At 44.8% G+C, this 18004-nt stretch overlaps 1 protein-coding gene across 1 annotated transcript in view; it reads left to right on the top strand.

Annotated features, from left to right (window-relative positions):
* The first annotated feature begins 10170 nt into the window (after positions 1-10170).
* Positions 10171-18004, top strand: part of SCGN (secretagogin, EF-hand calcium binding protein) — a 28793-nt gene continuing 20959 nt past the window's right edge. Inside the window, exons 1-3 of the mRNA XM_063177627.1 lie at positions 10171-10242; positions 11710-11801; positions 12871-12941. The gene's annotated coding sequence lies outside the window, so the exon portion shown is untranslated. The remainder of the gene's footprint in view (positions 10243-11709; positions 11802-12870; positions 12942-18004) is intronic.

Genomic DNA, 18004 nt, shown 5'->3' with positions numbered 1-18004 from the left:
TACTAGTCTTCATTTTTACAGAACTGTTTGTGGTCTGATGGTCTCTGATCTTCGAATGCTGGCATTGGGTCACATAGGCAAAGTGTGCAGTTAAGACAAAACCTGTTTAATTTTTCTTTTTCTAGTAAAGTGCCTGTTCCAGCTGAAAGGGACTCGTGCACATCATAAAAATACTGCAGGAAGATCACTTCACTATTCTCCTCAATTGGAATCTTCAGAAAAATAACCTTTCTTTGAGCCAGAAACACTTATTATTTAAATTCTCACCTTTGGTCCAAAAGAACAAAACAAAACAGGTTTAGTAACTCTGTCCCATGAGCAATTTCTCTAGACCTTTTGTGCCTTCTTGACGAGACAAAAGTGCTCAGATACCTGCCTGTCTGATGGCCTTCAATTTCATCCCTGTGCGCATGCCAAAAAAATCTTCCGAAAGATAAAAGAAACAATTACAAAGACTCTGCAAAGAAGATATGATCAAATGAAATGCAATTGAAAAAAAAACAAAAAAAAAAGCAAAATATTGGAAAATTTAGTGACTGCAAGAAAATGCTCTAGGAGGAAATCGGGTGCAGTGCAAAGGACCAAAAAAGGCCAAAACTAACCTCACAGATGTTGTAAAAGCAAGGGAAAAAATCAAGGAGGAGGACACAAGTTGAAGTGGAACATAAGAGGGACATGGCATGGCATGCCATCAAGTGCTGGAACATTGCACCAAAGCTTACCCAGTTGATCCCCATTGAAATCACAAGATTTCGTTTCCCTTCCCAAAAGGGATATGAAAACTTGCGAATCTCAAAAGAAATACTTACAAACACTCAGGAAAAAAGATTACTGAAATAAAATGCAATTGAAAAAAACCCCCAAAAAATGTGAAAATCATGAGATTTGGTGAAGGGAAGGGGAAAAAAAATCTTGTGATTTCAATGTGGATCACTTGGGCAAGATTTGGTGCATGTCGCAGCACTTGATGGCATGCCATGTCTTTGGGTGGCTTTGACTTTGGGGAAGATTTTTTTGTTCGTTTGTTTTTTTTAAGAATCCGTGCCATGTCCCTCATATCTTCCCCTCCAAGTTGTGTCTTCTTCCTTGACTTTTCCCCCTGCTTTTGAAACATCTGTGAGCTTTGTTTTTGCCTGTTTTGGTCCATTGCACTGCACCTGATATATTCCCAGTCCATTTTCTTGTAGTCACTAAATTTCCCAAATTTCTTTTTTTCCTCCTCCAATTGCATTTCCTTTGATGATATCTCCATTCTAGAGTGTTTGGAAGCCCTTCTTTTCTGTTTTAGCCTTAAGTGGGGATCAGTTTTGGCAAGTTTTGGTGCATGTACCTGCACTTGATGGCATATGGCCTGCCTTTTGACAGCTTCGACTTTGGGTATGATTTTTTTTTTTTTAAGTATCCATGCCATATCCCTCATATCTTCCCCTCCAAGTGGTGTCTTCCTCCTTGACTTATCCCCCTGCTTTTGAAACATCTGTGAGCTTAGTTTTGCCTGTTTTGGTCATTTGCACAGCACCTGATATATCCTGGCCCATTTTCTTGTAGTCACTAAATTTCCTACATTTCTTTTTTTTCTCCTTCAATTGCAATTCCTTCAATGGTATCTCCATTCCAGAGTGTTCTAAGTCCTTCTTTTCTGTTCTGGTGTTTAGCGGCGATCAATTTTGGCAAGCTTTGGTGCATGTGCCTGCACTTGATTGTGGAGGGATAGAATGTAAGAAAATTAAGATAGTGCAGAAGGCAGTCTCACCCCTGAGGAGTTGCAGCTGCATTAATCACCAAAGATTAGGAACAGGCCTGCCCTTAATAGGCAACAGCTGTGTCCAATAAGAAGAAGAGTGCTACAAAAGAGTGGGTTAGGTGGCTGTACTCTGCAGGGAGCTGCAGTTTGTTGTCTGTATTGAGAATGTCATCAGTGCTCTGAAGAGATGCCCATAAGAAATCACTGAGAAGGTATGGAACTTCTGCATGACAACACCTGATGGTATATGGCCTGCCTTTGACTTTGGGAAAGGTTTTTTTTTCTTTTATGTAACCATGCCATGTCCCTCATATCTTCCCCTCCAAGCTGTGTCTTCCTCCTTGACTTTTTCCCCTGCTTTGGCAACATCTGTGAGCTTAGTTTTGCCTGTTTTGGTCCTTTGCACTGCAGCTCATTTCCTCACAGACCATTTTTTGAAGACACTAAAACTCCTGATTTTCTGGTTTTTTGGGGTTTTCTTCAATTGCATTTAATTTGATCCTATCTCCTTTCCAGAGTGTTTGTAAGCCTTTCTTTTCGGGTTTGCAAGATTTGCAAAATTTAATTTCCTTTTGGGAAGGGAAAAGGAATCTTGCAATTTCAATGGGGACCACTAGAGGAATCTTTGGTGCATGTGTCTGATGTTGGTGGCATGCCATGGCTTTGACTTTGGGAAACATTTTTATTTTTTTTTTAAGCATCTATGCCATGTCCCTCATATCTTCCCCTCCTAGTTGTGTCCTCCTCCTTGACTTTTCTCCTGCTTTTGCAACATCTGTGAGCTTAGTTTTGGCCTCTTTTGGTCCTTTGCACTGCACCTGATTTCCTCCCAGAGCATTTTCTTGTAGTCACAAAATCTCCCAAGTTTTGGGTTTTTTTGGATTTTCTTAAATTGCATTTCATTTGACCATGTCTCCTTTCCTGAGTGTTTGTAAGTCTTTCTTTTGAGATGTACAAGATTTCAACGGGGATAAACTGGGCAAGCTTGTTGCATGTCCCTGGTCTCGAAGGCATACCATGCCTTTTGGTGCCTTTCAGGACCAAAAGAGGCCAAAATAAGCTTACAGATGTTGCAAAAGCAGGGGAAAAATTCAAGGAGGAGGACACAACTTGGAGTGGAAGATATGAGGGACATGTCATGGATACTTTAAAAAAAAATACCTTTGCCAAAGTGAAAGCCATCAAAAGGCATAGCTTGCCATCAAGTGCTTGGACATGGACCAAAGCTTGCCAAAATTGATCCCTGCTGAAGTCCAAAAAAGAAAAGAAGGGCTTGGGAACACTCTGCAATGGAGATACCATCAAAGGAATTAAACGTGAAGGAAAAAAAAATTGGGAAATTTAGTGACTGCAAGAAAATGCTCTGGGAGGAAATTAGGAGCAGTGCAAAAGACCAAAACAGATGTTGCAAAAGCAGGGGAAAAAAATAAAGGAGGAGGACAGAACTTGGAGGGGAACATTAGAGGGACATGGCAAGAATACTTTAAAAAAAGAAATCTTTGCCAAAGTGAATGCCATGAATGCCATGAAAAGGCATGGCATGCCATGCCATCAAGTGCAGTGACATGCACCAAAGCTTTCCCAATTGATCCTCATTGAAATCACAAGATTTCTTTTCCTTTCTGTGTTGGGAAACTTGCCACTTTTGCTTTATTAAGGTCTTCTAAGTCAAAACAAAATATCTTAGAAGCTCTTGGTAGGAGTTTCATTTTAAAAGTAGGCTACAAAGTGGTTATAAAGCGGTCTTCAAGGTTGGAGGTTCCTTCCAGGGTTTTGCTCTGGCTTCAAATTATGTATTTATCTAAAAGTAGTAAGAAAGTGTTTTTGGATTCACATATCTTTTGATTTTTTTTGCCATCAGTATGAACAAATCATAAATTGCAAAGGAAAACTTCAAATACCTGTACTTTAAATGAGAATTAATTTTTTAATAAACAAACTCCAATTTTTATTCTTATGGGTCATAGAAAATACAAAATTCTGAGAATCGTAAATATGGAAGGTGGTTTGCTTTTGTGAGTTGAAGAAAATTACACCAAGGATTGTGGTATTAAGACAAAAATTAAAAATAGTCTGTAACTTCCAGAGCAGTTAGTTGTCAAGGATTTCTTGCTTGTGCTTGATGTTCTTCTCATCAGTTATCTGATAGCGTTCTGCTCGTGCTGTGAAAACCCACAGCAGTAGTGTGTGCTCATCACCCAAGTATCAGTAAACCCACAATGCTGAACCACACAAATGCTGTAGACAAAGCATGTGTGTGTGCTGTTAAGGAGAAGAAAAGCTTTAGTGCTGAAACGTTTGTTTGCTGGATTATAAGGATTTCATTAGACATCAGTGTTTTCCATATTAGTTATGGAAAGCCTTTCGTCTTTATTCCAGCCATCAGTGTGTTGTGGGCAGGCTGAGTGGTAGAGAAACATCTGTAAAGGAGTGCTAGTGAGAGCTCTTGAAGACCTGGGGTTTGGCTTTTTGTGTGTGTGGCTTTGGGGTGGGGAGGAATGAAGGTTTTCATTTTTTTTCCTTTCTTTCTGCCTGGCACATCCAGCACTATCAGCCTGACTGAAAAGAATTCATGTTGCATCCAGAGCACCCCTCTTGTACCTCTTCTGCATTTCAGAAAGAATGACTTTTACTTTCAGTGTCTTGAGCTCATAGAGACCATGGGCAAGTGCCAGTGTGTTTCAGGAAAGGAACAACCACTGTCCCTTAGTGCCAAGCCAAGCCAGGAGGTTTGGGGGGATCCTTGCAGAGCAGGGAAGGTGCTGCCTTTCCATGAGATGTGGGCCTTCCAAGCAGGTGCGTAGCTGAGAGAACCCTCATTTCTCATTTCCTCCCTGCTGCTTGAGCTGTTCTGAGGATGGTCCCCTGTGATCCCTGCCTATCCTGGCCCATGTGCTTCTCTGGGAGGGTGAGGGGCAGAGCCCAGAAGCTACATTCACCTGCTTTAGTGGCCTGTCAGTGGCAAGGATTCTTGGAGTGCCTAGGAGACTGAACAGAGAGCAGGCAGAGGTATTACTGAAGGAAAGGGTTGCTAACTTGTTCTCCCAGGGCATCCATAATCTTTGAGTATCACCAATGCTCTGTGTTCCTTCCTGTCACACACTGGTGCTGTGCTAGCAGCTTGTTGGCAGTGGTGGGAGCAGAGTTTGGTATGGCAGAAGAGGTGGCCTGCCTCCCAGGCATGCTGCTGGCATTCATTCCCCTTGCAGCTGAAGGCATCTCCACAGTGCTGTGCTGCACAGTCTGGTCACACAGGAAGGGCTCAGAGGCTCCAGCTGGGGTTATGTGTGACACCATGGCTTGGTCCCTGGGCCATGACTGCTGTCAGACAAGAGAGCAGTTGCCTTTACCATATGTAGGGGTAACAGAAAAGGGGAGGCAATATCTGAGGTGACAGCAAGGCCCTCTGCTTTGCCCCACGTACATAAGCACATGAACATTCTGTGTGAGCAAACAAGAGGGAAGGACCAGCAGCCCTGGTCATCCAGTTAGAAATGCTGCCCTGGAAGGGGTCTGACCATGAGCATCTCAGTTCAGAATTTCTCCTAACTGATCCACCTTTAGGAAATGGGGGCAAAAAGCTCTTCTGGACAGAGCTGCTCTTCTCTTTTCTGCTCTAAAATCTGGTTTTCAGGTTTTGCTGGCAAGGAATTTCACCCCTGATGTACAAAGTGGGAGTGCCTCCCTCTCTGAGAGGCACTGAAGAAGGGCTGTGGCTGGGTGCCAGTGTGAACTCAGACAGCTCTGTACCACAGCTGCAGGACCTACTTCCCACTCCCTGCTAAAGGAGGTTAAAATCTGACTGATACATTTTGAGCTTTTTAAAGTATTCCCTGATGTGCAGTAACAACAGTAAATAGCTGCTTCCTAAAATGGGAATTCTAATCATCCTAAATCTTCCCTCTCTGCCAGAGCCAGCCATCCAGGCTGAGACAAATTGGGAATTAATGTAGCCCATTAGTCACAAATCTGTGTAACCCACCACACTTAGCTCAGAGCTCCCACCAGCACAACTTCTCGCCACCATTGCTTATTAATTGATTAATGTGGAGATGATTTCTCTCTCCTATTGCAAACAAAATAAGGTACTGAGAATAATTTTTGGGAATATAGCAGAAGGCTCTGCTCCTGTTAGAAACTCATGAGAGCTGTGCTGCTTTCCTCATGCCCAGGGATGCTAGTACTGGGTGGGTTGTGCCTGAATCCCACATCTGGAGATTATCCTCTCCTTGTGCTGAAGCTTGGGGAAGATTTCAGGTAGAAACATTGTCTTTTGCTTCTCCTGGAGCCATGAGCCAGAGGAGTAACAAACAGCACAGATTGAGTAACAGATTATCATTTAATGCTGGTCTCCTGTTGATCAGGCCTGGAAAGCAGAGCAGTCTTTCCCCATCCTAAGAAAATGCAATTGAAAGTTGCAATTTTCAATTTGTTTGAAAACAAATTTTCAAATTGTTGAAAATTGCGACATAAACACAAGGTGCCTTTCCTTCCAATGTATGAACTCCTCATCCCAGAAGTAAGGGATCATAGGAAGATCTGCCACGCACCTTCACAGCTTTCCTACTCATCTCTGTGCTCGTCCTCCTGCAGTTCCTCATGCCCCCACCCAACAGGGGACTCTTGCCAGCACCATAGCAAGTGCCTTTGGAGCCACCTGAGCCACCCTCCACTAGTGTCCAGCATTTCCAAAGCCTCCTGACCACAGGCAGGGCAGGGCTTCACAGCAGCAGGGGGAAACAGAGAGGGGTGTGCCCATTTTTGGTTGAGAGCAATGAGCTTCACTAAACAGACAGTGCTCCTGGAGTTCCTCAGGCCATGATGGCGCCTTGTTTCAGCAGGCATTGCCAGTGACTGGCATCTTAAACTGCTGCTCTTATCATTGCATGTGGAAGTCTTTTTTTATCCTTCCTGAAACTGAGATTTCTCCAGCTCTGGAGGACAGTCTTCCAGAGCTGTGCAGAGTTTGTGTATTCAGAGACCTGGAGAACAGGCATCAGAATGGGTGAAGAAATGCAGAAGTGAGGCTTCAGGGTGATCTGCAGGGCAGGGAAACAAATCAAGTAGTGATTTTTTGGCTAATGGCAAGTCATTAGAAAGCAGCCTAGTGGGGGGACTGCATCCAAGTGCCCCTTGGGATTGTGAGATGCCCTAGAGGTTCCAGGGTCACATGGTGAGGAGAGAAATCCCAGCTGATGGAGAAAGGCTGGTGCAGGGCAATGGCTGAGCTCCTGATAAAGCTCCTTTTTCTTCTGAGTCCAGGACAAATCTGCCAGTTCTGAATAAGCAGCCAGGGACAAGGTGGTTCACAGGATGAGGCGCTTGCTTGAGCAGGACCCAGAACCAGAATGCCAGCTCACCCCTTCCCTGGGCCCTCTCACCTGTGCTTGCTCCTGCAGCATCAGGGAGATCCTGCAGGGGCTGCGAGTGTCCTGTGGTAAAAATTCCCTCCGTGCCAAGTATCAAAGAGGAATCACTGTGAGAGCAACAATGCTCATCAGCACCAAGAAGCTGAAGAGTGAAAATACAGCTGAAGTATTTTTGTACAGTATTTTTGAGTAGAGGGAAAGCAGTCTGTGGGTCTCTGCACAGAAGATTGTCCTTATGAGGGATCTGTAATTACAGGACTTAATTTCTTACACTGTGTCCCACAGCAAACTGAAGAAGCTCCTGCAGATAGAGTCTCTTCCTAATTAGAAAGATGCTCTGCCTTTGACACCCCTACATCAGCTGTCCCAGGGATTTATAACATGCAGGTTCCAAGTGCCCGTGTTTGGGAAGCCTGCCTGGAAAAGCAGATATGCTGCCACTGTTCCTCCCAGCCATGAGTTGAGTTTTTTGCTCTGATGCCTCTGTGCTGGTGCTGCTCTGGCTGTTCATGATGAGTTCTGCCAGCTGACCCCATATCCAATTCTTCAGAGCCTGTTTTTTCTGCTTTTCCAGTAAGCTGACCTGAGAATGAAAAAAGCTGCATGGGAGAAGGAGTATTTAATTAGATTGATACCAGCCAGGGAAGGCAGGAGAGGGGCTGCTAGCTTGGCAAATCCAATTTGGTTTCACTGAATGGAGGAGTCAAGTTAATTCTGTAATCTCTGTTTAGCATTGTTCCAGGAATGCCTCCTTCCCTTCCCATTTGCTTAGGTGAGTAGGACCTAACATAGTGGAGAGTTTTGTGGAGGCTGTACAGCCCAGGCTTTATTTGGACAACATTAAATTCCAGCCAAAGACTAAAATAATGAAAGTCATGAGCTGTAACTGAGACTGCAGTCCCTGGGTAGCAATGAGCAGTATGTAGCTGGGGGAAACATCAGCTTTTCTTTTGGGAAATCTCGGATCTCTTCTGATGTCCTGACCTCTCATTTCAGTGGAATCTTTGTGGGAAGAGGTTGTCTGCTTCCTTATAACACTCAAGGGATCCCATTGCTGGTCCAAAATGAAGAAGACAGCAGAGGACTGAAGCCTCTACTTGGAGGGCTGGCTGGAAAGGCTGGAGAAACTCAGCTTTGATGGGAATCTGTGGATGGAAATATCTGTGGGATGGTAATCTTTGTGTCACACCACATCCATCAGTACCTGACCTGAACTGTCATTGCCCTTTGCACCCTGAACCCACACACTCTGCACCACGTGAGCCAGAAAGATGGACCCAGGGTCTAGCCCAGCACAGGAATGTGGGATTTGGGGGGCAGAGGGAGGGAGTAGGATGGAAGGAGGGGCAAGAGAAAGGCATCCTTGTTGGAACGTGGGGGTCTACTGCTAATAAGCAGCTTGTACTCCTCTGAGGATGGGTTGGAAAGAAGAGTCTATTTCTTTTCTGCAGCAGACAGCATCATCTCTGACTTGATTTCCAAGAAGCTGTATGAACAGTAGGGGGTTTCACTGACTGTATTATTTCCATTTCAATTTCCTTTCAGTTTGCCTCTCATTGCTCCTGAAGCATTTTCCTTTGCTGGGATGCTCACAGACCCCTTGCTGGGCAGGAATGCATCATCCCCACCCTTGGCAGCCCGAGCAGTGCACAGCAGCTCAGCCAGCACACTCACCTCCCACACCCAGCACCCTGATCCAAACCAGGGTCTGGGGAAAACGGGGCACACTGAGGATCCGGGCTGTGGCTTTCTGCAGGGACCCAAACCACCTGTGAAACACCTGCCCAGTGAAGGATGAAATGCTGATGGCTGATGTTGGCTTCCTCAATGTCTCCAGTCAGTGCAAAGCTGAGGGAAGCTGAAGCTGTTCGATGAGGAAAATGATTTCCATTTAACTGTGCATGTATTTGATTTTTTTTTTCTGTAAAGGTGAGGAGCAAAGCCCTACCACAAATCCAAATATTTGGTTTGGTTTTTTGTTCCCTCATCTGTTCATGAAAACCCAAATATTTCATTTCACATCAATACTTTGAGTCTGGCCCAAAGAATGAGGCATTTGTCAGCTGCCCCTCATTTTTGTTTCCAGATCAACAATCTGCACTTTTATACATGTTTTCCCATGTACAGTTTGTTGAAGCCTTTTTGCAAAGCTGGGGGTTTGGCCACAGGCTCCTTATTTTGCTCTTTACTTGGCAATAGTTGCCATTTATTATTTATTATCAATAGCAGCTTAATAAAACAGCATTGCTGGTGTCCTCAGCTGGAGGGTTTCTTGACCCACAGCAGGATCAGGCAATGGTTGTGCAAATGCTTCCAGCCTCAAGGGTCCTACTGAAGCACATTCATTTTTTTTAAAGTTTTTCAAAACACAGGTTTGAGCTCTTCAGCCTTGAACTTCACTGCACAACGCAAAGCTGAAGCCAAAGTCCTTATTTAAAAGTGTTCATTACTTTTTAAAATACTGCCTACCTCTAACTCTTATTTATTCCTCTGAGGAAATAAGCCAAGGCAGACTGGTTGCTGAGTTTGGTACGTGAGCTGCACACACAGCAGCTATCTTCAGTGTGTTGCTTTAATACTAATGCCACTAGGTCCACAGTTCAATATTCTCCTCAAATTTACAGTGTTCCACAGAAAGTCCAGCTGGATGAGTAAAAATTTTTCTGAGCTGTTTTTTGTTTAGTTTGTTTTTCTTCTCATTCAAGCTTAGCTGATTCACCTAAAGCAATTGGAGAAGCTGAACACATTTTAGGCATGCAGCAAGATAGCCACATTCTCTCTGCAGGCTGGGATTTTAGCTGGTTCCAGTCACTTTGAGTTAAATTTTGCAATTCCACTCCTAAGAACCCTAAATCCATTGTGTGTAGTACTTGAGGTGGGGCAGAGCAGCCAAGCTGTGCATCTATGGGGTGGCCCCTGTATCTATAGGGTATTTCAGTAGAGGATTTTGTGGGAAGAACAAAGGCTTAGCTGGTGCAGTCAGAAGAGGAATCCATCATCTCTGCTCCTTTTTCCCCCTTTGCAGGTATGGTATGAAATCAAAATCCCTCTCTGCCAGCACTGAGAGTGCCTGGGGTGACAAGAATACTCAGATGGATGGACACTTATCATCTACATCCTCATGCACAGGTAACAATGAGCTCTTGTGAAAGTCCTTTAAGCTTGAAGGTCTTTTTTTCTCTCCAAACTGGACCTGGTTTCACTGGAATTGTGTGAGATGCTGGATAAATACAGCTAATTAAAATAAGGTGTTACTTCTTGCCTGCTCCTCCTCCTGTGAGAGCATGGGGAGAACCAGGTGTGAGAAGCTCTTCTCAGTGTCCTGACCTTTGCATCTAATCCCCTAAAATCTCGCTGTCTCCATCCCTGCCAAATGGCAGGGTGCTTTCACTTGCAAAATATTTCAAAACATGGGTAGTGTTTCCTCAGGTTAGTTTTATTAAAGATATTATTAGTAAGAAACCAGTTGGCATGATCATAATACCAGGGGACTTTGTTGGTTATCAGCCATGCTGGTGGTTTCCAAAGCCAAGTTGCAAACCATGTTAGAAACCGATGAACATCTCTTTCCTAAAAGCCTGGATCAGTATGCTCCCTGTATGGGGTAGATGGGCTTTGGGTCCTGGGAAGAGAGATGGCCCCAAAAAGTGACCTTCATGCCATGGAGCAGTGCCAGGTGCCTTCGTCCCACGCCAGAGATCAGGCAGCTACCATGGGGCACACGAGGCCACCACTGCCAGGCAGCCATGGTGGGAAACACTGGGAAGAAGAGTCTGAAGGACACGTTCCATGAGGGAGCCCTCAACCTAAGGCGAGGCCTGACTTTTGGCAATGAGGCAAGGACAGATGACAAAGAAACCTGTGGTGTGACTCTGCTCTAGCCTGCAAGGGACTTGGGCAGGTGTTCCCTAAAAATTTAGACTTTTCCATGTCATTACCTAATGAGTTCCTCTCCCATGCTGGGATTCCCCACCTGAGCATGGTCAAGGAGTCCTTGTGGCTTTGCTGTTGCGTTAAGATCTTAACGATACTTTTTCTGAGGTCCAAAGGTGATCCCAGGCTGCTGTCCAGGGAATCCCTGTACTGAGATGCTTCCATGCTACTGTTTAAACACATCAGCTATACAGCATCTCCTTTTTCTTTGCACTCTGGAAAAGCTGGACATTGCTGTGTGATCTCTGTTGTGATCTCTCTGAATGAATTTCCTGAGTAAAACACAACTCAGTTCCTCAGGGGTTTTTTCACCCCCCAGATCAAATATGAACCTTCTCAGGGCAAACATTAAATACTTTAAAAAACCTTTTCTGCTGCTTCTGAGAGCATCTCTAAAGTAATCATTATGTGAATAAAATCGAAATATGTATATAATGATTCAAAGGCAACCTAGAAGTAACTATAAGGGTATCAAAGGAGATAATAATGATTCTAGGAGCACACATGGAGACCAGCTCAATCCCAGGTGCCTAAAATCACTGCAGGTGAATACACAGGTGACATTTAAATCAAATCTACTTCCAGGCTGGGCCATCATTAATATAATGCTCTACCAGTACAGAGACCTTAAACCTCATGGTTTCTCCGTGTGGTTTATTGTAGGAGGAAGATGATGCAGGTTTCTGTTTGTCTTTGTCCTCTGGCTTCTCATTCTGGTGAGGGATACCCACCTGATGGCTGTGAGGAATGAGAAGGTGAGAGAACTCTGCCTGCTGCTGCTCCGCTTTCACAAACCAAGGAGAGTTACCAGCCTCAGAAAATTCCCCTTTCTCCCCTTAAACTCCACTAGTTCTCTGAAGCCTCACATTTCCCTCCAGCACTTCTGCCTTCGTTCGGGGGAGGTTTGAAACTTTAAAGGCCGTTTGCAAGCGGCGCACGGCTCTTCCGAAGCGGGGGCTGCGGGGTCGGGCCGCTCCAGCCCACCTCGACGGCCGAGCTCCATCCCGCCACAACCCACAGCCGAGAGGGATCCGGGCGGGCGGAGGTTGGTAGGACGAGCCCCGGGAAGGGGGAGATTCCCCGCCGGCGACCCCCGTGGGGCCGCCCCCGGGGCGGGGCCGCCGCCCTGAAAGCCGGGCCCGGCGGCGGGGCCGGGGCAGAGGCTGCGCCGCCGAGTGAGGGTGAGGGCCAGGCCAGCAGCAGCAGCACCATGGAGAGCGGCGCCGACGGGCGCCTGGACGCCGCCGCCTTCCTCGGGGCCTGGCGGCGCTTCGACGCCGACGGCAAGTGGGGACAGGCGTGGGGGGAGCCGGCTGAGGGGTGCGGGGGTGCCGGGCCCGCTGGGTGCCGTGCAGGGCACTGTCCGTGCAGGGGGGAGCGCGACCGCCGGGCTGGGTGCGGTGTGGGTGGCTGGGATGCTGCACACGGGGCCGACGTGTCCGAGCTTTACATCCACGAGGTCCTGCAGGTGTTTTCGAGCACTCCCTCTTCCTCCTCACCATGACTATCATAGCTGTCATTTCCACCCCAAAAGTTTTGCTTTTTCATCACTTCCTCGTTTAATCTGCTGCTCTCTCTTTTTGTCTCAGTTTGGGACTTTTTTTGTTTCTGAAAAGTTTTCCGTAAGAAAAACTCCAAAGGGAGCGCTGCAGCCTCACACAGAAGCGACCAGATGAAATTGAATAGATGTGGGGCTCCCCTGAGTGGGCAGGCAGGGCCCCCGGCTGAGATCCTGACCCTGAATCCTTGAGCTGCCTGCATGCAGCCCATGACAGGGACCCTGGAACTCAGGCAGTACCATTAATATATTTGCTCTTTATTTAGACAATGGCTACATAGAAGGGAAGGAGCTTGACGATTTTTTTCATCATCTCCTGGAGAAACTGGGACCAGAAGTAAGTAACTGTGCCGCATTCATTGCCCATCGGGTGCAAGCAGAAAAGTTATGCTGAGAGATGGTTTGTGTTTGCTGTTCCCTGATTGCCAACTTCCTTAGCAGCCCCAAGGTAAAGAGCTTTTCTCTTGGACACGGGGTGGCATTTAAGCAGCAAGTGTACAACAAGTGCAGTCAGCTGAGCAGTTTGATCAGTTGTTTCCGGCCCAACAGATGCTGGTCAGGGGGAGATTGCAGGTGGCACCAGCTGAAGGGGCTGGTTGGCAGCGTGGAGAGAAAGTCATTTACTGCTGCTGAATAGAACCAAGTGAAAAAGCACAGGCACACAGCCTGGCTGGCTGAGGGAAGGGCAATGTTCATGGTTTATTTGTTCAAGCCTGTGCTGATTAGTTTTGTTCATACGATAGGTTTCTTTCCCAGGTCAATTTTTAACAAATATAGTGTCGTTAATTTTAAATGGTGCTTAGGAAGAAGGCTTAGGTCTATATTGCTGCAAATGTCTAAAAGCCAAATGAGCATCGTTTCTGTTGCTTGTGAGACCCAGATCTGTCCCTACAGTGTTTCTGGGCTTCTCCTCTGGTTTCCTTTCCTGGTTTTGGCAGCATTTCCCCTCTCTGCATCTCTGTACAAACAGAAGTTGCACTACAATTTACAGGGGCTGCTTTGCTCAGCTCCAGGTCATATCTTGCCTATGAGTGGCATCAATGAAGGAGAAATCCTGCCACTCAGGCCAGCACTCAGAAGTTTACAAAGGACATAGTAATATTTTCACTACACAGAGTCTGCCCAGATAAGGAAAGGAGGAAACGTCTTCCAAATGGAAGGAGGGGGTGTGCCAAAAACCAGAGATGAAACAATTCCTTTAAGCAAAATTAATTAACAAAGACAGAAAAGGTAGCTGATAAAAGGCATAAATTCATGAGTATCAAGTATAAAATCAGAATTGTACTTGCAAGCCAATTAGTACTCTTAGATCTTTAGGGCTGCAATTAAAAAAAAATAAAAGCTGTGAGTAATTTTTTCAAGCATATTTTTATTTAATTTGCAAGTAAATTTGGATTGAAATATTGTCAGTTTCTACAGAAATGTCTTTCAGAGTATGGATGGTTAGATGAAGAGATAGGCATGTAAAAAGGCTTCAAACGAATAAAAAAAGATTCAGCAACAAGAATATTTAGGGACACAGAAAAGCTGATTTAAAGAGAAATCAGAAAGTTTGTGATTGTTTACCCAGGAACAAAAGATTAAATTGGAAGCTGCTAGGCTTGGGGTACTGAAACAGCAGCAAAAAGCATGCTCAAACAAACTGCATGACAGCAAACATGAGATGTTGAAGGAGATGCTTAAAATGAAGCTGCAGAGCTAAGTGCTGCGGTGGGACCTCCAAGTGGGGCTCTCTGGAGTGAGCTGATGGTGATAAAATCCAGGGATAATCAGAGATCTCATTCTGAAGGGAGCTTCCTAAGGATTTGATTCAAGAGAAGCTCCAAGCCCTGCTGTAGCCCATAGCTGCCCTTGTGCATCCCTCACATGAGGTCCTGGGACAGCTGAGTAGCAAACCCCATGTGTTACAGCAGTTTTTGTGGTCTTACTGATACAAATGTGAACTCCATTACATTGTCATTTAGCAGCATGCAGAACTTGCAAAATGAGAGTGTTCTAGCAATGCACTTCCTGCTTTAAGAAATCAATAATAGTTTTATTGCTTGTTAGAAGTCTCTGCTTGGATGACTCCAGCTTAACTCAGCACCCTGATCCAGTTTGCATCTCCTTTACTTCTGCTAGCTAAGTTTTGCCATTAAAAGAGATAGTTTAACACAAATAGAATGGAGAAAGGACCAACTCCCTCTCCTCCTATTAAATAGAAGAAACAGGCAAATTCTGAAGGACCATGCTCACTAACTTTCAGAGTGCTCAGACAGGCTCTCAAGTGCTTTTGGTTTTTTTCCTCTAGTCTTTTTGCCTATTTTTGGCAGTGTTTCCACTCTGGTAATATTAGTGATAAAATTACATAGCAGGTTGCAGGCAGAGCAGGCTGTCTTTGTGGCAGAAAATCCAAGAGGAGCTTTGTCCTGGGAGGCAGAGAGCAGTCCTCTGTGCATGGTGGTCACCTGGGCACCAAGTTAAACAAAGGTCTTAACTACCTTTGTACAATGAGTTTGTCTTAGAACATTGAGCCATTTTTCTCTTTTTCACGTGATTTATATTGAACAGGCTTGTATTATGGCAGGAGGGGTAAAGGGTCCCCTCTGCATTGGTTTTACCATCCTACAGAAAGTGTCCTCGGTGATAAAAGCAGTGAGCTGGGACTGATCATCTGTCTGCTCTACCACTCATCTTGACCTTTACTCCTTTGGGTTCTTAATGTCTTAGTTTCCTTGCACAGTAAAAGGGGGAGGCAGCAATACACTGGCACAACTTAGAGATGTGTCACAAGGATTAATTAGTGGCTATGTCTGAAGTGCTACCCAAGTGATAAATAATGTTATCAGCACTAGAAGTTGTCTCTGCTTGAATAGAGAATGGCTTCATAATTATATTTTCTCAGCCTGCATTCTCCAAGCTGTTATTTTTCTTAATGACCACTGTGGTCCTTCAGCTCTGTTTTTCTTCCCAGTTACTCTGCAGCATCCCCAGCTGACACTAAATGCCAGGGGATGGGAGCAGCTGGGAAAACAATGCAGAAAAAAAAAAAGCTGAGAGACACAGCTCTTCCTGACAACTCTGAGAGAGGAAAGAAACTTGAAATAGCATCCAGTGATGGAGGCCAATTTCTTGTCTTTTATTGAACCATCAACAATTGTGGGGGGAAAGGAAAACTTTGCAACAAAGGTGGACTTGTAGTAAACAAACCAAATTCTAGATGCTGCTTCCTGTCCCTTCTCCAGCAGTGGGTAGTTGCTGGAGGCATTTGGAAAATGCACTTAACAACACCCTTTAACTTTTGTACAGCCCCAAAGTGGTCAGACAATTGGACTAGATGTTTGCTGTAGGTCCCTTCCAACTGGAATATTCTATTCCATTCCAAGTCCTAAGAAAATCCCGTCAGTTTCCAGGAGTGTGCAATTCATCCTCATGCTAGCATTCCATCTTCTAGCTGCTGCTATCACCCACCTGTTTCTCTTATCACTGCTGTGACTTCTCTCTAACCATTTGAGCCTCCAGTTTCCAAGCTGCTACTGCATGGCTGCCGTGAGCTGCCTGAGCTCTCTTCTGCTCTTTCATAAACCTCTTTCTTCTACATTATGGCAACTCTAATATCCACATATTTTCTAAAAGTTTTTATACTGAGGTGAAAGCCCCGTGGAAAGGACAGTTTCTTTCAGTGTCAAATAAGTAATTTTATTAGAACAGGAACTATAGCTTCTGCATTTCTGTCTTGTATTCCTGTACATCTTTCTTTCTGTATCAAGATTTTCCTTGCTTGCTCTTTTCTGTGGTTTTAATGAAGCTCTATGTATATTCTCATAATAATTAGAGAAGAGTTTTATAGAGGAATGGCTATAAATTTTGGGGTTGGATTACTGAAAGTTTCCATAAAACCAATGATGTCTGGGTGGATATGGAGAGAAATGCACATTGCCATGAGGCTTTCTCGGAAATGATTTTCACTTTGCCTAAATTATACTCAAATTAGATAGAAAACTTTCAGATAAAGGATGGTTGCCTGCACCTAACTGTAAGTCTGTAGAAGACCACAACAATTGTTGAAGTATAGATTTGATCAGACTAGACAGGTATTAGTCTTGTTCAAATCCCTCCTGTCTGTAAACCACATGGATAGTTATGACTGCAAGGAGCTGACGATAATCCTCTGGAGCTCACGCTTTGCAGTTATTAAGGATTTGTCTTTACTTTTTACTCTCAAAAACTAGAAGCCCCCTCCAGCTACTCTTGCACTTCATCCTTGCCTTGAACACTGCATTGTCTGTCTAAATAATGTGTATAATTTAGCATGACCAGGAATGCAACAGCTAGTCAACAAAGTTTAATGGCCAAAATATCAGTCAGCCTCAAAGCCATCCAAGGCAGACTTCCCCTGTGCTTTACCACCCCAAGAGACCTAAGGTCAATGGTGACCAGCAGATGAACAGCAAGAAGATCCCTAGCAGAAAGCAATAGGCTTGCATCCACATTCAGAATATTTCAGAATTCTAACCCCCAGGCAATCCTTGCTCTTTAAATATTAGGACAGAAATCTTTCCTGTCAGGATGGAGAGGCCCTGTGACAGGTTGCCCAAAGAAGCTGTGGATGCCCCATCCCTGGAAGTGTTCATGTTGGATGGAGCTTTGAGCAAGCTGGTCCAGGGGAAGGTGTTGGAAATGGATGATCTTTTAGGTTCCTTTCAATCCAAACCATTCTATCATTCTGATTATTGCCAAATAGAGTTCCTTCTTTAGGTGTGGCTTCCATCAGCCTTGATTACCCTGGCCAGCTCCTAACCCTGTTCCTCCACATTAAGGCATGGAAGTGCCTCGAGGTATTTCTTAATGCTAACTCAACATACCCATGGTAAAAATGACACAATATGTTTTCATCACCCAAATGCGCATCAAACAACTTTCAGCCCAGCAGAGAGGAGAGAACAGAACCTGTCCAAAACCTAACCACAAAACCATGATGGCACAGGGAAAATGTAGCCAGTAGCCTTTGTTGGATGCTGGTGTCTACTATGGGAAAAAAGCTTTCCCACGTTTGTGCTGATGAGAGTTAGAAAAGAAACTAAAAACACAATGTGGGATGGCAGGGTAAGTGCTCACCTGTTGTCACAGGCAGGAGTACAGTAAATCCTAACCAAAGTACAGGGCCAAATTCTCAAGTGATAGCACTGAAGTTAAGGGAGAAAGATTGGCCCAAAGGAGAAATTGGCCGTGGAGGTGTAGGGTGAAAACCCACAATTATGCAGGCAATCCAACCTACAACTACATGGGGGTAACAAAGTCATTCATGGAATTAGTTTTTACAATGAAGAAAAAATTGAAACGTTCTTCTTCTAAAGCCAAAGTGTTCATTACTTTGTAATGTACTTTGATGTCTCTCATCTGGTCCTTGCTGGCCTCATA

This window comes from Melospiza melodia, chromosome 1 (assembly GCF_035770615.1).
Source record: "Melospiza melodia melodia isolate bMelMel2 chromosome 1, bMelMel2.pri, whole genome shotgun sequence".
Taxonomy (NCBI): domain Eukaryota; kingdom Metazoa; phylum Chordata; class Aves; order Passeriformes; family Passerellidae; genus Melospiza; species Melospiza melodia.
The sequence above is the reverse complement of the archived record's forward strand: the minus strand, read 5'-3'. Positions and strand labels throughout refer to the sequence as shown.